Source organism: Bidens hawaiensis, unplaced genomic scaffold (genome assembly GCF_021521415.1).
Source record: "Bidens hawaiensis isolate Kalapana, Puna unplaced genomic scaffold, B.hawaiensis_p1.1 tig00005663_1, whole genome shotgun sequence".
Lineage (NCBI taxonomy): Eukaryota > Viridiplantae > Streptophyta > Magnoliopsida > Asterales > Asteraceae > Bidens > Bidens hawaiensis.
In genome coordinates this window covers 1,515,748-1,538,250 of record NW_027491369.1, presented here as the reverse complement: position 1 = coordinate 1,538,250, position 22,503 = coordinate 1,515,748, and the positions used below count along the sequence as shown (strand labels likewise).

Genomic DNA, 22,503 nt, shown 5'->3' with positions numbered 1-22,503 from the left:
CATTACCAAATGGTACAAAGCTCAAAATAGAAAATTCTTTATTTTCCCCAAAATCAACAAGAAATTTGTTGAGTTTCAGAAACATATATCATAATGGATATGATACTCAGTCAAGGACTGTTAGTAATGAAAAATATTTGCATATCTTAAGCAAAGATCAAATATTGGAAAAATTGCCAATGCTCCATTCTGGTTTGCATTATACATATATAAATGTGCCTTAAGCACATATGGCAGTCAAAGAAAATTGTTGCGATTCTGGTATCATAAACTTATGGCATGACAGATTAGGCCATCCAGGATCCACAATGATGAAAAGGATCATTGAAAGTACACATGGGCATCCACTGAAAGGTCAAAAGATCCACAAAATAGATAAAATGCCTCAATGTACATCTTGTTCTCTTGGAAAATTAATTACAAGGCCTTCGCCATTAAAAGTCGATAAAGAAACACCAATGTTTCTTGAAAGAATTCAAGGTGACATATGTGGACCAATTCATCCACCATGTGAACCATTTAGATACTTCATGGTCTTAATAGACGCATCCAGCAGATGGTCTAATATCTCTTTATTATCGACTCGTAATGTTGCTTTTGCAAAATTTCTTGCTCAAATTATCAAATTACGTGCACATTTTCCAGATTATACCATTAAAAGAGTAAGGCTTGATAATGCGGGAGAATTTACATCACATGCTTTTGATGATTATTGCATGTCTGTGGGGATTTTTGTAGAACACCCTGTTGCTCATGTACACACACAAAATGGCTTAGCCGAGTCGTTGATCAAACGCCTACAGCTAATAGCTAGACCATTAATAATGAGGACAAAACTCCCTGTTTCTATTTGGGGTCATGCAATTATGCATGCTGGATCATTAATCCGCGTAAGACCAAGTGCAAATCATAAATACTCTCCCACACAACTTGTTTCTGGAAATGAGCCAAATATCTCTCATCTTATAATTTTTGGTTGTGCTGTGTATGTTCTTATTGCACCACCACAACGCACAAAAATGGGTCCCCAAAGAAGGTTGGGAATATATGTTGGATATGAAACATCTTCCATCATAAGATACCTTGAACCTTTAACAGGTGATGTATTTACAGCACGTTTTGCTGATTGTCATTTTAACGAGACAATGTTCCCGACATTAGGGGGAGAAATGAAAAAGCAAGAAAGAGATATATCATGGTGTGTGCCATCATTGTTACACCTAGACTCAAGATCAAAACATAGTGAGACAGAGGTTCAAAAAATAATACATCTACAAGAAATTGCAAATCAGTTACCTGATGCATTTACTGATATAAACAGGGTCACTAAATCTCATATACCAGCTGCTAATGCTCCAGCTCGAGTTGAGATTCCAAGCAAGCAAAACCATAATAATGCACCTCATGAATCTCTAAAACGTTTAAAACGTGGAAGGCCAATCGGTTCAAAGGATAAAAATCCTCGAAAAAGAAAGGGTTCTGAGAAGGATACTGACCATAAGGAAGGAATGATTGACAAAACCTTCCCTCAGGAAAGAATAAATGATATAACATTTCCTCAGGAAGAAATAAATGATTCCAATAAAGAATTGTCAATAAACTATGGTAAATCACATATAATGTGGGATCGAGATGAAATGGAAAATATTGATGATATATTTTCTTATTCTGTGGCAAGCGATATCATGGAAGAAAATGATGACCCTGAACCAAAATCTGTAGATGATTGTAAAAATCGACAAGATTGGAACAAATAGAAAGATGCTATGCAAGCTGAATTAAACTCACTAAACAATCGAAAGGTTTTTGGACCTATTGTCATTACACCAAAGTCAATGAAACCTGTAGGATATAAATGGGTTTTTGTGAGAAAACGAAATGAGAAAAATGAAGTTACAAGATATAAAGCAAGACTTGTAGCTCAAGGTTTTTCTCAGAGGCCAGGAATTGACTATGAAGAAACGTATTCTCCTGTCATGGATGCTATTACGTTTAGATATTTAATCAGCTTAGCAGTCTCTAAAAATTTAGAGATGCGCCTTATGGATGTTGTCACAGCTTACTTGTATGGATCACTAGATAGTGTCATCTATATGAAAATTCCCGAAGGATTTAAACTCCCCGATGCAATAAGCTCAAAGCCTAAGGAAATGTATTCCATCAAATTACAAAGATCCTTGTATGGACTGAAACAATCTGGAAGGATGTGGTACAATCGTTTGAGTGATTATTTGATAAGCAAAGGATACACAAATAATCTTATTTGTCCATGTGTCTTCATCAAGAAGACAACATCAGGATATGTGATCATAGCTGTGTATGTTGACGATCTAAATTTAATTGGGACACAAAAAGAAATTAATGAAGCAATTGCTCTTTTAAAGAAAGAATTCGAAATGAAAGATCTTGGAAAAACCAAATATTGTCTTGGTTTACAAATTGAGCATTTGCATAATGGGATACTTGTGCATCAGTCAACTTATACTGAGAAACTTTTAAAACGTTTCAATGTGGACAAAACAAATCCTTTAAGCACACTGATGGTTGTTAGATCACTCAATGTTGACAATGATCCATTTCGTCCTTGCGAAGATAATGAAGAGATTCTTGGTCCCGAAGTACCATACCTCAGTGCAATTGGAGCACTTATGTATCTTACTAACTGTACAAGACCTGACATTTCTTTTGCAGTTAATTTATTGGCAAGATTCAGTTCATCCCCTACTAAAAGACATTGGAATGGCATTAAACATATTTTTCGGTATTTAAAAGGAACTGTTGATTTAGGTTTATTTTATCCTAACGATTCAAAAGAAGGGTTAGTTGGTTATGCAGATGCAGGTTATTTATCTGATCCCCATAAAGCAAAATCTCAAACTGGATATGTATTTAAGAATGGAGGAACTGCGATTTCATGGCGTTCTCAGAAACAAACACTCATTGCAACATCTTCAAATCATGCTGAAGTCATTGCATTGCATGAAGCTTCAAGAGAATGTGTATGGTTAAGATCTATGTCACGACACATATTGATTTCTTGTGGACTAGAGAAAGATCGAATTCCAACTCCTATCTATGAAGATAATGCAGCTTGTGTCTCGCAAATGAAGGAAGGATATATCAAAAGTGACAGAACAAAGCATATACCACCAAGATACTTTGAGTATACTCGAGACCTTATTAAAGACAATCAGGTTGAAATGAGATATGTCCAGTTCAGCAACAACTCAGCTGATCTTTTCACAAAAGCACTTCCCACAGCAACATTCAGGAAACATGTTCATGATATTGGCATGCGCCATGTACGAACAATGTAACGACCTGCAATTTGAGGGGGAGCTATATACTGCACTCTTTTTCCCTTAGCTAAAGTTTTTTCCCATTGGGTTTTCCTTTAGCAAGGTTTTTAATGAGGCAGTACTTCAAAACCCCGAAGTTTGAAAAGTGTCATCCAAGGGGGAGTGTTATGATTCAATGAATTATTTTGGATAGTCTTGCAAGTAAAAGGCATGTGGATGCACACATATTTCAAACCAACTATACGTACATGTCTGCATTGTAGTATTATAAATATGCATGTGTGTAAGGAGTAAAAGATCATCCCTGCAATAAAATTTCTTTACTCTCTTTCTAATTATTTTCTATATTAATGTTAATCTTGTTATGATTTAGTGGAAGTATTATAACATATGCTACATTTATGTTTCTTTTTAAATAATATAAGCTACAAGGGTAAAAGTAGAAAATAACTTAGTGTTTAAACTTAAAGTAATGAATATTTGTAGATTTACACTTTATGGATGGTATATTTGCGCCCAATGTTGTAAATCATAGAGAGAGAAATGAAGCATAATGTGAAATAGAGGTGTACAACTCAAACCGAACCGGTTTAGTCAACGGCTGGTCAAAACCGGTTTGACTCAAACCGGTTCGATTAATAAACCGGTTTAGAAACAAGATAGGCCGGCCCGGTCACGTCTGTTCAGTTCGGTTTATAAACCGGTTTTAAACCGGTTTTTCTCAAACCGGTTCGGTTTTAAAACCGGTTTGATATATCTAAAGGGTAACCAGTCTTGAAACAAGCGGTTTGGGTCGGTTTAGGAACCGGTTTGAGTGAAACCGGTTTTTTTTACACCTCTAATGTGAAATGGTGAACCTATTTTATGAAAGGTTAAGTTCCAACATTGGGCTATTGTAAACGAGTAGGCCCAAACATAAAATAAAGCCCAAAAAGAAAATAAATAAAAAAGGTCATTTAATAATTAAACGAAAAGCTCAATTACCGGTGAACCAAAGTGTCATTCTTAGAGCATCCACAACAACACTCTTTTACAAACCACCACATTAGCGCCATTTCATATTCCAAACTTTTCTTAAAAACCTCATTTTTTTTCCACAACAACAAACTTCCACATCATCTTCCTTTACTAGTTTATATTTAATTAGATTACTTTTTATAACAAATTTAGTTTTTATGTTTTGTATATATTTAATTGATACATTGAACATTTAAAATTTTTTTTATGCCAACGAATCCTCTAAACGGGCTATTGGCTAAATTCATTATATCGGGATACACTTGCCTTTCGATCAAGGGAAAACCCTCACATAATGCCAACGCTCATGAACACTCACTCGAATGCACGATAGTGCGTTGAGATAAAACATGTTCAGTTCAGTGATCCAACTAGTGAACATCACTTATTCGTCTAGTCTTTCACAAGCTCATTGGCTAACATTTAAAAAAAATGTAACTTTTGAAAAGAAAAACATTTTAAAAGAATATTTTTTAAAATAAATCAATTAAACAATAAAATACATTAACCAAAAAATAAATTATTAAATTCAAATGTTTCGATATTTTTAATACATTTTTTTTTCAATATGCCCCTAGGTTTATAAGTGGAGGGCCCACATGTTTCGTTTGTTGCAAGGTTGTGAATGCAACCTTTGAAATACAATCTATACCTCCACATCAATGGATTTGCTTCATTTGAGGTTCGTGAGTTGCTAACTAGATTTGGACACTGGGCTTTGAAGCCCGATGTGGTTGCTCTTATGTTTTCTTTGCGCAAATAATTTAGCCGCTTGATCAATTTGAAAAAGAAAGACTGGGTTTCTATAATATGTTCTAAAAGTGCGGCTCTATGTGAAATTTTAAAAGTAGTGTCGCTTAACATCATTCAATAAAAGTAGTTTTGTCTCTGGCTTGTGTTAAGTTGACATGCGCAATTAAAGTATCATGTTCAAGTTCGCATGTTTCACTCGTTTATACAGACACGTCCCATTGACTTGTCTAATTTAGACTAAAAGTAAAGAAAAGTTTTATTTCGTAAAGCTAATGTAAATACGACTTGTTTAACATATTTATTACATATAACTAGTTTACCATATTTATTAAAATATGACTGGTTTAATATATTTATTAGATACGACCGGTTTAACATATTCATCTGCTTACACATTTACAAACCACATCCATATACAAATGATCTAGTGTTTATTGAAAACTAATCCTGAAATGGTTCATCAAGAGAGTTGTCGGGTCGGTTTTGATAGTAAGTGAAAGTTGAAGTGTATTTCAAAAGAGTTTAATTTATTAGGATTCAATTAATAGTTTGAAAGTTTAAAATGATCTATTTAGTTTTGAAAATTTGGATTTAATAATCCCAACTTTCTTTAATCTCACCTGAAAATATTCTTGTCACCACTCCCACATTTTATACTATCTTTTCTCATTAAGCCTCCGTTAAAAAAATAAAAATAAAACAAATCAACTATGTTAAGTTTAATCCGAATTTCAAAGTAATGTTTAGGGCTTTTGAATTTTGATTGGAATGAGAATATGAAAAAGATTGATGTAAAACTTACGTCGAAACGAAAATACTTGTATGGTCTATTGTGCTAATTATCTTTATTTTTAACATTTTCTATTAATTTTATTGTTTATATGTTATCTTTTCCTAAAACTCGTGCAGTACACTAATAAAAACAACAAATATAGTAACTTATTGGTGTAATATCTATTTAGTTGTTTTAAACAATATTATACTACGTATCTCTCTTAACAATAACCATGTATGATAAATTTATTACTCTTCGAATTTTGTTTAATTATTAAATATAACTTTTTATCAATTAGCTGTGTAACATATAGATCTCAAGCTAGTATATTATATAGATAGACACCAGCTAATAGTTGATATATGTAGTAATATGATGATGCAATGACAACAAAACTAAATTATGATGATCGCTAAATTATTGTCTTTTCTCACGATTCATAATTAGGTTTACCTGCAGCCCATTTATTTCGCTGACCCATTTTGGTTTGCCAATGTTTCAAGTCAGACCCTTCAACAAATTGTTATCCACATTAATTGGTCCTTACAGTTTCATTGTTTTACGAATTCTCAAAAAACTTTATGCACCTATTTATTTAAAAAAAAAAAATTAAAAAGTTTTTGCACCATGTCAACGTGGGATGAGAGAACCTAGTGTTGGTGCTTCTTTATCTGATCACTTCATTAACGCAACTTAACCACATCTTGCACGACGTGCCGACATTGGTGCAAGATGATTGATCGATGACTATTTTTCTAAAAACTAAAGAAAGTGAAAGGTTAGATTGTCAATAAAGTCAATCAAAATGGTGAAATTGATTATTTCTGTTTTGAAAATTACGCTTTTAGTCTTTAATTTTTCATTTGATTTTAACATATATGGCCCTTAAATTGGCCAAATGTTTTGTTGATGATACCTGGCATTTTATCCTCCGCTTAGAATATATAAAAGGACTATAAATTACGGAAAGAAAAAAAAATCCAACACACCCTTTTTTTACCAGCTATATCCCTGCCACCAAGATACGCCTTTTTGCTAGCAGATTCGTCCAAAGTTATATCATCTTCTTGTATCATCTCTAACTTAACGTTCGTTTTAAAACCATTCTATTGATTGAATTTTATTAAATTAGTTAATCAACTCTAAAGAATTGTTTAGGATACAAATGAAAATATTAAACACGCCTCTAAAACAATAAAATGTTGATTTGTACAATTAACCAACCAACCATTCTCTTGTCAAAGATTATAAAGGTAGTTAACACCTCCAACAAAAGTGAAATATATGTCAAGAGGGTGTTGTGTAACTAGTAACAAGTCTAGGGTGCTGTTTGTATTGAAAGATTCAAATTCCTTTTAAGTAGCTGTGCTACTAAACTATCCAAATTCTGTTGCCATCTGAGAAGAGTTAATGCACTTTGGTATCACCATAAAAGTCATTCTGTTCAAAGACACACACAACACACCCACCTTATATATATATGGAGAGGGAGAGAGAGATTCATAAGTATACATGACTATACATACGTAGGGTTGTTCACTAGCCCTATCAAACCGTGTGAGGATTTCCTCGTGTTTGGCTTGTTTGCAAATTTAATCAACTTGATCAACCCGAGGCAGACTTGAACTACCATTTTCGAGCATTGCTAGGCAGTATAGGCTTGCTTTAAAACCAAGCCAAAATCAAATGAGCATTCTCAATCCAACATCAATTAGCGAGTTTTGGAGCGTTTTTGATCTATTTTTTCACTTTAAAAAACTATATAAGAAAAAAGTTTGAAATTGGATATAATTAATGTACTTAAAAACAAATTAGTAGTTTTTGGATCAGCGTAACTTGTTGTCCGTTTGCCTTCTATTTCGATGCAAAAGAATATGTAATCATTATAACTTGGCTTTTGAACAAACTTCTAGAAGCTTGCAAATTTTATAAGAAACAAACTTGAAGTTGGATATAATGTAATAGCCTTTAAAGTGACCAAATGAAAGTATGAAAGTGACATATAGAAGGAAATTTTCAAATGGTTTATAAAATTGTGTGTAACATAATATATAAAAACAAATTGGGCGGGATCTGGTTCAAAAAAAATTAGCGTACTAAACATACATATAAGATACTAGAGTATTTGCAGCTTTGAACTAGTATAATAATAATTACTCTAATTAATGTTAACATAATTACTCTAGCTAGTTATTTGTATATTTCTCATGATAAAATTAAGTTATTTGTCTTTAATCTAAACCCTAAAAATATAATTTGTGCACCAAACCAAGCCGATCGGCTCATTTACAAACCAGTTCAAAATCAAACGAGCAATTTTTGAGCAATCATCAAGCGTCGAATAGTTTGGACAGCCTTACACATACGTATGCATGTATGTGTGTGTGTGTATATATATAGAGAGAGAGAGAGAGTAAGAGAGAGAGAGAGATGTTGATGTATCAGGGAGAGTAAATTGCAATCCTTAACATGCAGCAGCTGGTACTCAATTTAATGTGGTTGAATTCTCTGAGATGTATACAACACCTTCTGTCCTTTCCCTCCATACTTAAAATTTTTAACTTCTCTCTCTCTCTCTTTCCACATCTCTTTCAATGAGGATCAAGAAGATGGTGATGTTGGTTATAATATTGATAGTTGTACTCATAGATACAGCTTCAACTGCAGAGGGTACTAGAAAGAAGCTCATGGGAAGATCATCATCATCATCACTCAACAATATCAACCACACCACCAATGCCATTGCAAAAATCATCAACTTCTTCAAGTTTAATGATCAAGATAGAGTTGTACCTACTGGCCCTAATCCCTTGCATAATAGGTAGTACAATTTTCATTAATTAATTCTAGATAATTTATATCTTATCATCCACCATGCATGAATATCATTATTGTTTATATTTAAGAGTACTTATGAATCAGTGTTCTTTTGAGTTTTCAGTAACTCGGTTCCTACGTATATATATTTTTCTTTCTTGTCAATCAAGTGTTTGTTAACAGCTTTAGGTCCATAACATTAAAATTATAAATTTATATAATGCTAACTTAGATGTTGCATTACCTTGTGAAGTGGAATTTAAGTGTTTTTAGTTTTTACTATGTCACTTGAAATATGTGATGAGTTGAGTAAATAGAACTATATAATGTAATTTAGAAACAAATATACATAAAATTAAAAAAATAAGTAGTCAATGAACAAAACATGGTATATATTATATATACCACCAATTTGAGTTACTGGAATATGATTTTGGTGTTTTTATTTATATTTTCTATACCAATTCACATCACACATTACACACTCTTCAACACATGTGATGTTTTTAATTTCAACTTCTAAATAGCTATACGAGTTCAGTTGAGATAAATTAATTTTATATCTAGCATGCAAACGAATGATAAAGGAAAAGGCTAAATTCGTCCTAAATTTGTTTTCAAGCTTGAATTTTATAAAACTAATGTACTAAAATATAGTAGATCAACTGATCAAGTATATTGTTCTTATAATATATGTTTTTTTAACGGCTAATATTCTTTGGGTCAGGCTAAACGTACCCCCCATCCCTTGCTATTCATACACCTCCTGAACTTTCATTTCCCCTTAACATTTGTAATTACATGTTAGTCCCTCTTATTTTATTTTATATTTATCTCAAAATATCAAACAAAAAACTATTAAGTTTTTATTGTACAGTTTTTTATATATTTTTGTTATTAATTTTATTATTTTATTATTTAAGATCTTATTAAAGTTTCTTTATTTTTTTACATGTATTAAAAAGTTTTGTGTGTTTTCTCTAGCTAGTTTATTTTTTATTCTTTTTTATAAAATGTATTCAAAACAATTTTGTTAGGTTTGGATACATGCGATTAATGTTATATGAGAAAATAGTCACTTTTTTGTATCAAGTTGTATGTTATTTAACTTTTTTGTTTATAAAAAATAATACGATTTTATATAAAAGAATGTAAACTATCTCTTAATTAAAAAAAAAGGCTCTCCAAAAAGATTAAAACAAGTATAGGAACCAAAACACATTTTTAAAACAAGAAAAACAATGTTTTTTAGATAAGAAAAAAAAACATTTTCTAAGTAAGAAAAAATACATTTTTATTAAAGGTTTTTATACATAAAAATATAAATAGAAAAAAAATTGTTAAATAAAAATAGAAAAAAAATGCTTTTATAAAAATAACAATGATAATAAAAGATAACAAAATGATAAAAGAAACAAATAAAAGGTCTAAATTATGTTAATGTAAAACTTAAAGAAGAGAGCATGCTTAGTAAAAATGAATGAGAGGGGGATACGTTTATTCTCTCTCTCAACTAAAAATAGAACCCGTAAATTCTAGATTTCTATAATATACATATTTTATCAAAATTAAAAAACCATTAATTGTCTAACCCCAAACCATGTTTTCCTTATTAAATTATTACCTATCATCTCATTTATGTGACGCTTAGCAATAAATTCTATCAAATAAATAAGGCAAATAAGGCAAATGAATAAACTTAAATTCCTTATAAAAGTGAATGAATTTATGCAAATATATCAAATAAAGCAAACGAATAAATTCAATTTCCTTTATAAAAGTGAATGAAAATTCATTGCGAGCACACTCGTTTTTTAGATATATAAAGAGAATTCTTAAAATTGAGGCTTTTCTCATTAAAAAACATTTGTTTTCGCTTAAGATATTGAGACAAGAAAATGTGACAACACATATTTGTGAATACGATTCCTAAAAGACACACAATCACACATATTATAGTTGTATATAGTATACACGAAGACATAACATGTCGAAGTTTCTGATCACCGACCATTCAATAATAGACCATTACCCACTAATGATGAGCAATCGGTCAATCATTTTCTCGGTTATAAACAATCAAATGACTAACCAATATCCCAAACTCATCTTAGTTTGTAAATTTAATCAGATTTTGTCAAATGAACAATTCTGTTAATTTACATAAAGAAAAACAATGGGGAGGGATCTAATATATTATTTATATATGGTTGCAATATAACTTTTTTCCAACATTCATATACTAGTTATAAAAGTAATTAAAGAACACTAAGGTTTGGTTTTAATAGCAAACCGATTCGGCTATTTATATTCATATAATCATAATCAAATCAATGAATCATCAATGGCTTAATTGGTTAAATTGTTTCGGTTATAGTTTGATTATTGAGGATTTTGCTCACTCTACTGTCCATCTCTTCACCCTCTACATATACTAAGTTAATCAATATCTTAACGTCTTTTAACTTCATATTCATCATCGAGATATATTCAATCGCAAGGGGTATATAACCATGTGAAACATGTAGTAGACATATAATCAAAAACCATATGCGTGCGCAAATGTTGATAGAATAACCATATTAGCAAATCACAACCCTTATACGTAATTTCTAATTGAAATACACACATGTGTGTGCAATGATATGAAACCGTCTTCTTCTACACGTATCGTCCATTTGACTAAAAAGCATTTTCAACATAAGTCATATCCTACATTAACATTCAAGCATTTTTTTTTCCTAAAGATATCACGTATTTTAAGTTTAGTTATTAATATTGGATGCCACCAATATCATTTTTAGCTTTGTTCATCTTTCAAAATAGCATAATTGCGTTATGAACGTGTAGCAATATTTACCCAAATGTGTAGAATAAATTTTTTGTTGGCTTGAAAGACATTAAATGTATATATTTGTGTTTTTATCACCTCCTACATTTTTATATGTGAAAATATTTATCGTAATAGTTTTTTTTTTATCATATTTTATATTTTAAACTATTTATAAAATTATGTAAGTAACACGACCATGGTAATCAACCTAAAAATAATACGAATGTGAATATTCAATATATTATAAGATGAAATCAAATGAATACCAACAAGTCCGTCTAGCTCAGTTGGTAGAGCGCAAGGCTCTTAACCTTGTGGTTGTTTGTTCGAGTCTCACGGTGGGCGTTTTCTATGATCTCTACTATTTTTTACTTTATGTTCAACTTGATTTCGAAACAATTCAAAACTCAAAAGTAACGAAGTTAGTCCTTGAAAGTTAGAATCTTATAGAGGCAAAACTTTTAGAACTCGTATATAAATTCTAACCTTGAAGAAGTTCAATGTTGAATCATATTCAAACCATCTTTTATACAACTTCATTACACACACACATACTAATAGGAAATCCACTTGATGCGGCGTCGACGTCAATTTATAATGCTTTACTTGTATTGCGTTAGTTTGTCAATCCTTTCGTGATATATTGTATAGTATTTATGCTAGTTTTCTTATCCGTAGCGTCATGGTTGTAGTCAATTTATGTTAAATCTCTTGTTCATAGCATCTATGTTGTTAATACATATATAAATAAGCTAGATGATGAGTCGTCTGCTAATGATGATGAGCTAGATGAAAAATTGTAATTGTCAGTTATGAACATTTGCCTACAGTTAGTCACTGTATCTAAAAGTGTACTCACGTGTTTTTTCTTTATGCAAGTTGTAAGACTATCCACAATGTTACACGCGTCTACACTGCATTCTCGGGTTTAAAATACAAGAAAAAGAAATGATAAGATTTGATAGGGGAACAAATGAAAAGAAATTATATACTTAAAAGGAATTCTCGAGTTAAAATAAAAGAAAAGAAAAAAAAGTGTTAATTACATTCTTAAGTTAGGTCGGAAGGAAAGGATTGAGAAAATAATTGTAACTTTATAATTATGTCCTCATAGCAACATGAAAAAGAGAATTGAGATAAGATAAATTAGTAATATTGTAATGAGCTATAAACTTTCCTTCACAATCATGTCATATTTGACAAGAAAGTGTTCAAGGAAAAAAGACCTAAATTTTCTTTTCAATCTCTTTCTTTTCTTTTAATGAAAACACTCAAAAATGAAAAAAGAAAAAAATTTTTATCTTTTCTTTTCAAATCCTTTAAACAAAAACTCAAGAATGCAGTGTAAGAGTCCTTAGGTACCACATCATCTGTCACATCATATGCTTAAAAATCCTAAAAAAACCATATTTCATATCCAATGCTAAATAAGTCCTTACACGCCCTTAGCTGCCCCATCACTACCACATCATATCTTTACAAATCATAAAAAAAACCCCTCAATTTCACATCCAACCCTACAAACATTCTTATATTTTTCACATCATCTCATATTTTTTACTTTTAGTTTAACTAGTTAAAATTTTAAAATATATTTAATTTAATTAGTTAACTTGATAATTTAACACACAAAAAATGAATTAATGCTATAATATAAATTAAAACGTAACTTCATTAAATAAATAAAAAAAGTCAACACCCGTATTAAAACTCGTTCATAAATTTACGTTATTCATTATTTGTGTTATATAAATTGATGTATGTAACCAGTAGCTCTAAGTCAAATAAGGTACATTTAAAATTTTTAATAAGACAGAATTATAAAAATTATTCTTTATGGTTGTACCAAATATCACTAATTATCTTTTAATTTTAAAATTGACGGGGTTTGTACTTTATATTTTCAAATGTTACATGGTTTGTCCTAGGGGTGTTAAGGAAAACCGAAATCCGAATAAATCCGAACCGAAACCGAAATCCGATTTAAATCCTTATTCGGATAGTTCGGATCGGATTGATCTGAATATCCGAATAACTAATTCGGATTCGGATCTGATTCGGATATGGATTTTAAAAAGTTTCGGATAGTTCGGATTATTCGTATATCCGAATAATCCGATTAAAATCACCATTTATTTTTATTAGTTTTTTGTATAACCCAGCCCAACCCAGCCCAAAGCCCACTAATATTAAGTATTAACAAAAACCCTAGCACATCTTCTCAGTTCTCACCTTCATTTCAAAATAACCTAGATCTTCCTCACTCTCTCAGCTGTCCAGCCCACCACCCTCTCAGCCGTCTACCGGCCACCGCCAGAGAGCCGTCCACCCCTCTCTCAGCCGTCCACCGCTGTACTCTAACCACTATCTTCCACCCGCCGCCCGCCTATCCGTCGTAGTGGTAATCGGTCCACATTTGTCGTGCAATGTTGATGTGAAGTGCTTTTTGGAAGACACAGGCTTTTGGTTTGAAGTTTAACATTTGTCGTGCAATGTTTTAGTTTTCTTAATTATGATGGATTTAGACTTTATTCATGTATTGTTTTTATTTTCTGAATTGTGATGTTGTGATGGATTTAGACTTTGTTTGGGCACTATATTATTAGTGGTTTTTCAGTTTGTAGGTCTGATTAGTTTGAATATTATTTGTATGTTTGTTACACAGGTTTATTCGGGTCATTTCGGATAATCCGGATTATCCGAATCCGATCCGAATTTGATCCAAAGTAATTCGGATCGGATTCGGATAGAAAAGGTCCCAATTCAGATCAGATCGGATTTCGGATAGGCTTCTAAAATTTAAATATCCGAACAATCCGAATAACCTGTTATCCGATCCGATGAACACCCCTAGTTTGTCCTTTAACACTAACACCTTTAACTTTAGTCATTAAATGATTGCATCTCTCAATCCTTGGGCTACACTTGATGGTTTAAGCTTAATCTATTTGGGCTGAATTGTAACACCGAAATCTCTTGATTTCGGTGGGTTTATTATATGGACTTGGGCTTAGGGTGTTTGGTACACTATATATACTTTGTAACTAGGTATTTTATGGTGGGTCATTGGTAGAACAGTGAGACGAGAACTTTTTCATTCATATCGTATTGTAATCATTGTTAAGGGCTTAATGTAACGATTCCGACGAAACCCGGTATACCCTAAACGGTAGACGATAGTTACGTCATATTTAATGTCGGGTACATGAATTACCATAGTAATTATACGAGAATACATGGTTCACTGTATTGATCGTACGTGAATATATAATTCATCGTATTGAATATGCGATTAATCGATCGATAGTTATTGAAACCCGAACGAATCGAGGGTTCAATTATAGACGAGATATATGATATTTAGTGATGTTTACGAAGTATTAAAGCTTCGGGATAAGTGAATTAAAGCACAGAAAAAGAATTTCGATTTAATGGTACGTCGGTACATTAAACGAAACCTTTAATACCAAACCGAGCAAGAGACAATCGATCAAGCCGAAAAAGATGCGCAATTATTAATAACATGGTATTTTAAGTTAATGGAAGTCATGGTTTAAGTTTTTAAAGTGGTTTTATATAAATTTCATTTTTAGCCGAAAAACGACCGTTTTAGCCTCGTTTTAAGCCAAATTAAACATTTAACCGAAAAACGAACTGAACCAGATTATTCAAAACATTATCCGGATATCCGAAATCCAAACATGTGGCTAAGAATGAAGAGGTGGGTCCCACCCCACCCCCTCACTACTTCCGATCGGACTCCCTCTTACACCCCATTCATCCTCATTTTTTTTTACAACCAATTCCACAAGATCATCAATTCTCTCAACAATTTCATCCAAAAACCGAGAGTTCTAGCAAGAAAAACAAGGTAATGATCGATTTATTCACGTGTTCATCTTCGTTTCTTGAGTTTGTTTGCAAGAAAATGAGGTTTCAAAGATGAAAACCGATTCCTGCATGATCAAGTGATGTATACGGGTTATACAAGGGATCTTGGTCCAAGAAAGGAGTTAAACGAATCAAAAACGAATTTTTACGGTTAAATCTTTGTTTTGGAATCATAACCGAAACCATGAAAGAAATGGCTTGATCGTGAGTGTAACTTGCTTGTTATTGTGGTATGTTGTTTGTAGGCTCTGTGTTTAGTGGTAGATAAGGCGGAAAGACGAGTTTGTAGCTTGTAGTGGCGGAAAACGAAAGGTATATTCGGTTTATGTTCAGTGTATGTGTTTTGGGACAGATTGTTGATGGTTTAGAGTTAGGTCATGAAATTTTACAGGGATGTTCTACACATGAAAATAAGAGTTCTGTGAATATTTGGTAATTTTTGGATAAAGGATGAATATTTGGTGAATTTAATGCTCGATTTTGGCTAAAAATGGTGAAAAATAGTTAAATATCATGAAAAATTCTAGAAAATTTTAGATAATCTTTTTATATCATGTATAAGTCACACAAAAAATTTTAGGTCAGTTGGAGAAGTCTAAGTAGGCTTTTTGGTTAAACGAGTTCTAGGGTTTTCTAGCTCGGTTTTAGTGAAAATGGCATGTAAAAGAAGATTTTGGTTCTGGAAAAATTACAGAGGACTATGTGGATGGCAGGGGACATCCAGGAGAAATTTGGGATTTTTCTAAGATCGTTTGGTATTTACGACATATTTAGTGTTTAAATGGTGTTTAAAAATAGATAAATAAATTTTAAATATAAGAATTAATTCTGGAAATATTTTTATAAAATTCCCCACTGTTAAAAAGTGATTTTTGCAAAATTTCAAGATCCGAGATTAAACGGATAATTATTTGTGCTAATTATCAAACTTTTAAAGTTAAAACGCGTAAACCGGTGAAGTTCGCTTAAGCGAGCTGACTGGTGTATAAAAACCCTAAAAATGAACTATTTTCATATAATTGAGTTAAACAAGTAAAAATAAATCATCCGAACATAATTCGGATGATTTGAGTAATTTTAACCTATTTTAACAGTTTCCGGTACGCCAAAGACGGAAACGAGTCCCGCGGCCAATCGGGACGTCTAAACCGAGCTCTAATTTCACATCTTTAATTAAATTATCAGTCAACCACTACTCTCCGGTCGTGTGTGACCAAACTCATTTTTGAAACATAAAAACGGGTAACCGTGTTAGGCACGCAAAACGGGGAAAACAAGCTATTAGAAAATTTGACTGTTGAACTCTAAACGACATCACAATCTGAGTCCAGAGAAGTGTTTCTGGGTTAACCTTGCCCCCAGAACGGGTACAGTGCTGGGTTAACAGTGTCCCCAGATGTACCGGTTAACTTGGTTAAAGCTATATTAATAATGAGTGTATAGTAACGATCGTAAGGATCATATTACAGATTGGACGTGTTAACTGATAATGATTGTTGTTACCTGCTTGCATGTGCTAAGGTGAGTTTCACGAGCCCCTTTTTCTGAATTGTTTTCAAATATTTTCCCGGGGCGGAAGCATGTTACTATTGAAATGTTTAAGTACATACTGAACGCATGGATTTGCGTGGATTTATAAATATTTGATTGTACGGGAATAGTAATTACTCTAATTAATGTTAACATAATTACTCTAGCTAGTTATTTGTATATTTCTCATGATAAAATTAAGTTATTTGTCTTTAATCTAAACCCTAAAAATATAATTTGTGCACCAAACCAAGCCGATCGGCTCATTTACAAACCAGTTCAAAATCAAACGAGCAATTTTTGAGCAATCATCAAGCGTCGAATAGTTTGGACAGCCTTACACATACGTATGCATGTATGTGTGTGTGTATATATATATATAGAGAGAGAGAGAGTAAGAGAGAGAGAGAGAGAGAGATGTTGATGTATCAGGGAGAGTAAATTGCAATCCTTAACATGCAGCAGCTGGTACTCAATTTAATGTGGTTGAATTCTCTGAGATGTATACAACACCTTCTGTCCTTTCCCTCCATACTTAAAATTTTTAACTTCTCTCTCTCTCTCTTTCCACATCTCTTTCATTGAGGATCAAGAAGATGGTGATGTTGGTTATAATATTGATAGTTGTACTCATAGATACAGCTTCAACTGCAGAGGGTACTAGAAAGAAGCTCATGGGAAGATCATCATCATCATCACTCAACAATATCAACCACACCACCAATGCCATTGCAAAAATCATCAACTTCTTCAAGTTTAATGATCAAGATAGAGTTGTACCTACTGGCCCTAATCCCTTGCATAATAGGTAGTACAATTTTCATTAATTAATTCTAGATAATTTATATCTTATCATCCACCATGCATGAATATCATTATTGTTTATATTTAAGAGTACTTATGAATCAGTGTTCTTTTGAGTTTTCAGTAACTCGGTTCCTACGTATATATATTTTTCTTTCTTGTCAATCAAGTGTTTGTTAACAGCTTTAGGTCCATAACATTAAAATTATAAATTTATATAATGCTAACTTAGATGTTGCATTACCTTGTGAAGTGGAATTTAAGTGTTTTTAGTTTTTACTATGTCACTTGAAATATGTGATGAGTTGAGTAAATAGAACTATATAATGTAATTTAGAAACAAATATACATAAAATTAAAAAAATAAGTAGTCAATGAACAAAACATGGTATATATTATATATACCACCAATTTGAGTTACTGGAATATGATTTTGGTGTTTTTATTTATATTTTCTATACCAATTCACATCACACATTACACACTCTTCAACTCATGTGATGTTTTTAATTTCAACTTCTAAATAGCTATACGAGTTCAGTTGAGATAAATTAATTTTATATCTAGCATGCAAACGAATGATAAAGGAAAAGGCTAAATTCGTCCTAAATTTGTTTTCAAGCTTGAATTTTATAAAACTAATGTACTAAAATATAGTAGATCAACTGATCAAGTATATTGTTCTTATAATATATGTTTTTTTAACGGCTAATATTCTTTGGGTCAGGCTAAACGTACCCCCCATCCCTTGCTATTCATACACCTCTTGAACTTTCATTTCCCCTTAACATTTGTAATTACATGTTAGTCCCTCTTATTTTATTTTATATTTATCTCAAAATATCAAACAAAAAACTATTAAGTTTTTATTGTACAGTTTTTTATATATTTTTGTTATTAATTTTATTATTTTATTATTTAAGATCTTATTAAAGTTTCTTTATTTTTTTACATGTATTAAAAAGTTTTGTGTGTTTTCTCTAGCTAGTTTATTTTTTATTCTTTTTTATAAAATGTATTCAAAACAATTTTGTTAGGTTTGGATACATGCGATTAATGTTATATGAGAAAATAGTCACTTTTTTGTATCAAGTTGTATGTTATTTAACTTTTTTGTTTATAAAAAATAATACGATTTTATATAAAAGAATGTAAACTATCTCTTAATTAAAAAAAAGGCTCTCCAAAAAGATTAAAACAAGTATAGGAACCAAAACACATTTTTAAAACAAGAAAAACAATGTTTTTTAGATAAGAAAAAAAAACATTTTCTAAGTAAGAAAAAATACATTTTTATTAAAGGTTTTTATACATAAAAATATAAATAGAAAAAAAATTGTTAAATAAAAATAGAAAAAAAATGCTTTTATAAAAATAACAATGATAATAAAAGATAACAAAATGATAAAAGAAACAAATAAAAGGTCTAAATTATGTTAATGTAAAACTTAAAGAAGAGAGTATGGTTAGTAAAAATGAATGAGAGGGGGATACGTTTATTCTCTCTCTCAACTAAAAATAGAACCCGTAAATTCTAGATTTCTATAATATACATATTTTATCAAAATTAAAAAACCATTAATTGTCTAACCCCAAACCATGTTTTCCTTATTAAATTATTACCTATCATCTCATTTATGTGACGCTTAGCAATAAATTCTATCAAATAAATAAGGCAAATAAGGCAAATGAATAAACTTAAATTCCTTATAAAAGTGAATGAATTTATGCAAATATATCAAATAAAGCAAACGAATAAATTCAATTTCCTTTATAAAAGTGAATGAAAATTCATTGCGAGCACACTCGTTTTTTAGATATATAAAGAGAATTCTTAAAATTGAGGCTTTTCTCATTAAAAAACATTTGTTTTCGCTTAAGATATTGAGACAAGAAAATGTGACAACACATATTTGTGAATACGATTCCTAAAAGACACACAATCACACATATTATAATTGTATATAGTATACACGAAGACATAACATGTCGAAGTTTCTGATCACCGACCATTCAATAATAGACCATTGCCCACTAATGATGAGCAATCGGTCAATCATTTTCTTCGGTTATAAACAATCAAATGACTAACCAATATCCCAAACTCATCTTAGTTTGTAAATTTAATCAGATTTTTGTCAAATGAACAATTCTGTTAATTTACAAAAAGAAAAATAATGGGGAGGAATCTAATATATTATTTATATATGGTTGCAATATAACTTTTTTCCAACATTCATATACTAGTTATAAAAGTAATTAAAGGCTTTTATTTTCAAAAAAAATAAAAGTAATTAAAGAACACTAAGGTTTGGTTTTAATAGCAAACCGATTCGGCTATTTATATTCATATAATCATAATCAAATCAATGAATCATCAATGGCTTAATTGGTTAAATTGTTTCGGTTATAGTTTGATTATTGAGGATTTTGCTCACTCTACTGTCCATCTCTTCACCCTCTACATATACTAAGTTAATCAATATCTTAACGTCTTTTAACTTCATATTCATCATCGAGATATATTCAATCGCAAGGGGTATATAACCATGTGAAACATGTAGTAGACATATAATCAGAAACCATATGCGTGCGCAAATGTTGATAGAATAACCATATTAGCAAATCACAACCCTTATACGTAATTTCTAATTGAAATACACACATGTGTGTGCAATGATATGAAACCGTCTTCTTCTACACGTATCGTCCATTTGACTAAAAAGCATTTTCAACATAAGTCATATCCTACATTAACATTCAAGCATTTTTTTTCCTAAAAAGATCACGTATTTTAAGTTTAGTTATTAATATTGGATGCCACCGATATCATTTTTAGCTTTGTTCATCTTTCAAAATAGCATAATTGCGTTATGAACGTGTAGCAATATTTACCCAAGTGTGTAGAATAAATTTTTTGTTGGCTTGAAAGACATTAAATGTATATATTTGTGTTTTTATCACCTCCTACATTTTTATATGTGAAAATATTTATCGTAATAGTTTTTTTTATCATATTTAATATTTTAAACTGTTTATAAAATTATGTAAGTAACACGACCATGGTAATCAACCTAAAAATAATACGAATGTGAATATTCAATATATTATAAGATGAAATCAAATGAATACAAACAAGCCCGTCTAGCTCAGTTGGTAGGGCGCAAGGCTCTTAACCTTGTGGTTGTGTGTTCGAGCCCCACGGTGACCATTTTTCTATGGTCTCTACTATTTTTTACTTTTTGTACAACTTGATTTCGAAACAATTCAAAACTCAAAAGTAACGAAGTTAGTCCTTGAAAGTTAGAATCTTATAGAGGCAAAACTTTTAGAACTCGTATATAAATTCTAACCTTGAAGAAGTTCAATGTTGAATCATATTCAAACCAACATATAATATGTTTGACACGAACCTGATTTAAATGTAGGTTTGCATTGTAGATTGGTTCCATAACTAATTGAAGAGGTAGGTCCCAGCAGAGCCCAGTTGGACCCGCAAGACTCACCTCAAAAAGGGATGTCTGTGCAGTTGAACCCGCAAGACTCACCTTCAACAGGGACGTCTGCGCTAAGGCTAAACTCGCAACCCCTTGAAGAGGGACGTCTGCGTAGAAACCAACTGGGCCCGCAGGACCCACCATGCTCAGAGACGTGACGTCCTTACGCGCAGTACGCAAGTTGTTCCCGCAGGAAAAGCCTCCCAATGGTGAAGTACTCCGCCTGTTCCCGCAGCTGCGGATACAAGCCATCAGGGAAGGCTACCTGCGCAGCAAAGCTACACGCACAAGGCACTTAACTCTTAAATAATTCAGTAATGTCACCTGAAGAAGGAGTGAGCAAGCTGGGAACACTCCCGCACAAAGCCGGGAGAACTCCCGCCCAAATGAGCCAGTCCGTACGATACTGGAGGATCTTTTGTACTGTACCTGACGAGGTATGGACAAAAGATCTGACCAAGGATACAACAGCTCACTGACAACAGTATGACGAGCAGCACGCTCTTGTACTGTATGTCACTATTAGCCGCTGCCTACTCACCAACCTGTCGGAGGACGTGCATGGCCTGCAGTTGGTGGAACAGGAATAGTACACAGCCGGCCTGGTCACTATCAGCCGCTGCCTATCCACCAGCCACCAGCATGGCATGTGCGTAGCCCACAGTTGGCAGAACAGGAACACTATTCAGCCGGCTGTACCTGCTTGGAAACCTACCTTCGGCTATAAATACTCCAACACCTTGGAATGGTATCATCTCATCTTATCTCATATCTCATATCTTGATATATTACCTGATATCTGCTCTAGTCATTCTCTTAATATACACTTATATTCAAGAGCAATCTAGTCTGATTCTCACGCCGGAGGGTGGTCACAAGGAGGTACCCCCCCCTTCTCAGTGACGAGCTCACGGTGTCTGTTTTGCAGGTTATCAGAAGAACCATCTTCGCCGGATCTAACCCCTCGTGGGAAACATCTATTTAACCCCCAGATTATCCGTAATCTGCCCGGGGTCGATTAGTGTTTCTTCATTGGCGCCATCCGTGCATAAAAGCTAGAACTACTTTTTCAGTTTTTTCAAACTTCTGGAAAGATGGTTAAGGTTACTCCGTTGCCAAGGCCAACGAGTGACCAAGAAACACCGGTAACCACAACCCCAGCTACTGGGGGGAATACCGGCGACTACACAGTTTTTACGAACACTACCCTGGTTACCCAAGCCGGGGCAAGTGCAGTAAATTTTACGTACACTACCCCAGTTACCCGAGCTGGGGCAAGTGCAGTAA

At 32.3% G+C, this 22,503-nt stretch overlaps 2 non-coding genes across 2 annotated transcripts; both read left to right on the top strand.

Annotated features, from left to right (window-relative positions):
• The first annotated feature begins 11,766 nt into the window (after positions 1 to 11,766).
• Positions 11,767 to 11,839, top strand: TRNAK-CUU (transfer RNA lysine (anticodon CUU)). Its single transcript has one exon. It is a non-coding gene; the product is annotated as a tRNA-Lys (tRNA).
• Positions 11,840 to 20,861: 9,022 nt separating this feature from the next.
• Positions 20,862 to 20,930, top strand: TRNAK-CUU (transfer RNA lysine (anticodon CUU)). The gene has a single exon. It is a non-coding gene; the product is annotated as a tRNA-Lys (tRNA).
• The last annotated feature ends 1,573 nt before the right edge of the window (positions 20,931 to 22,503 follow it).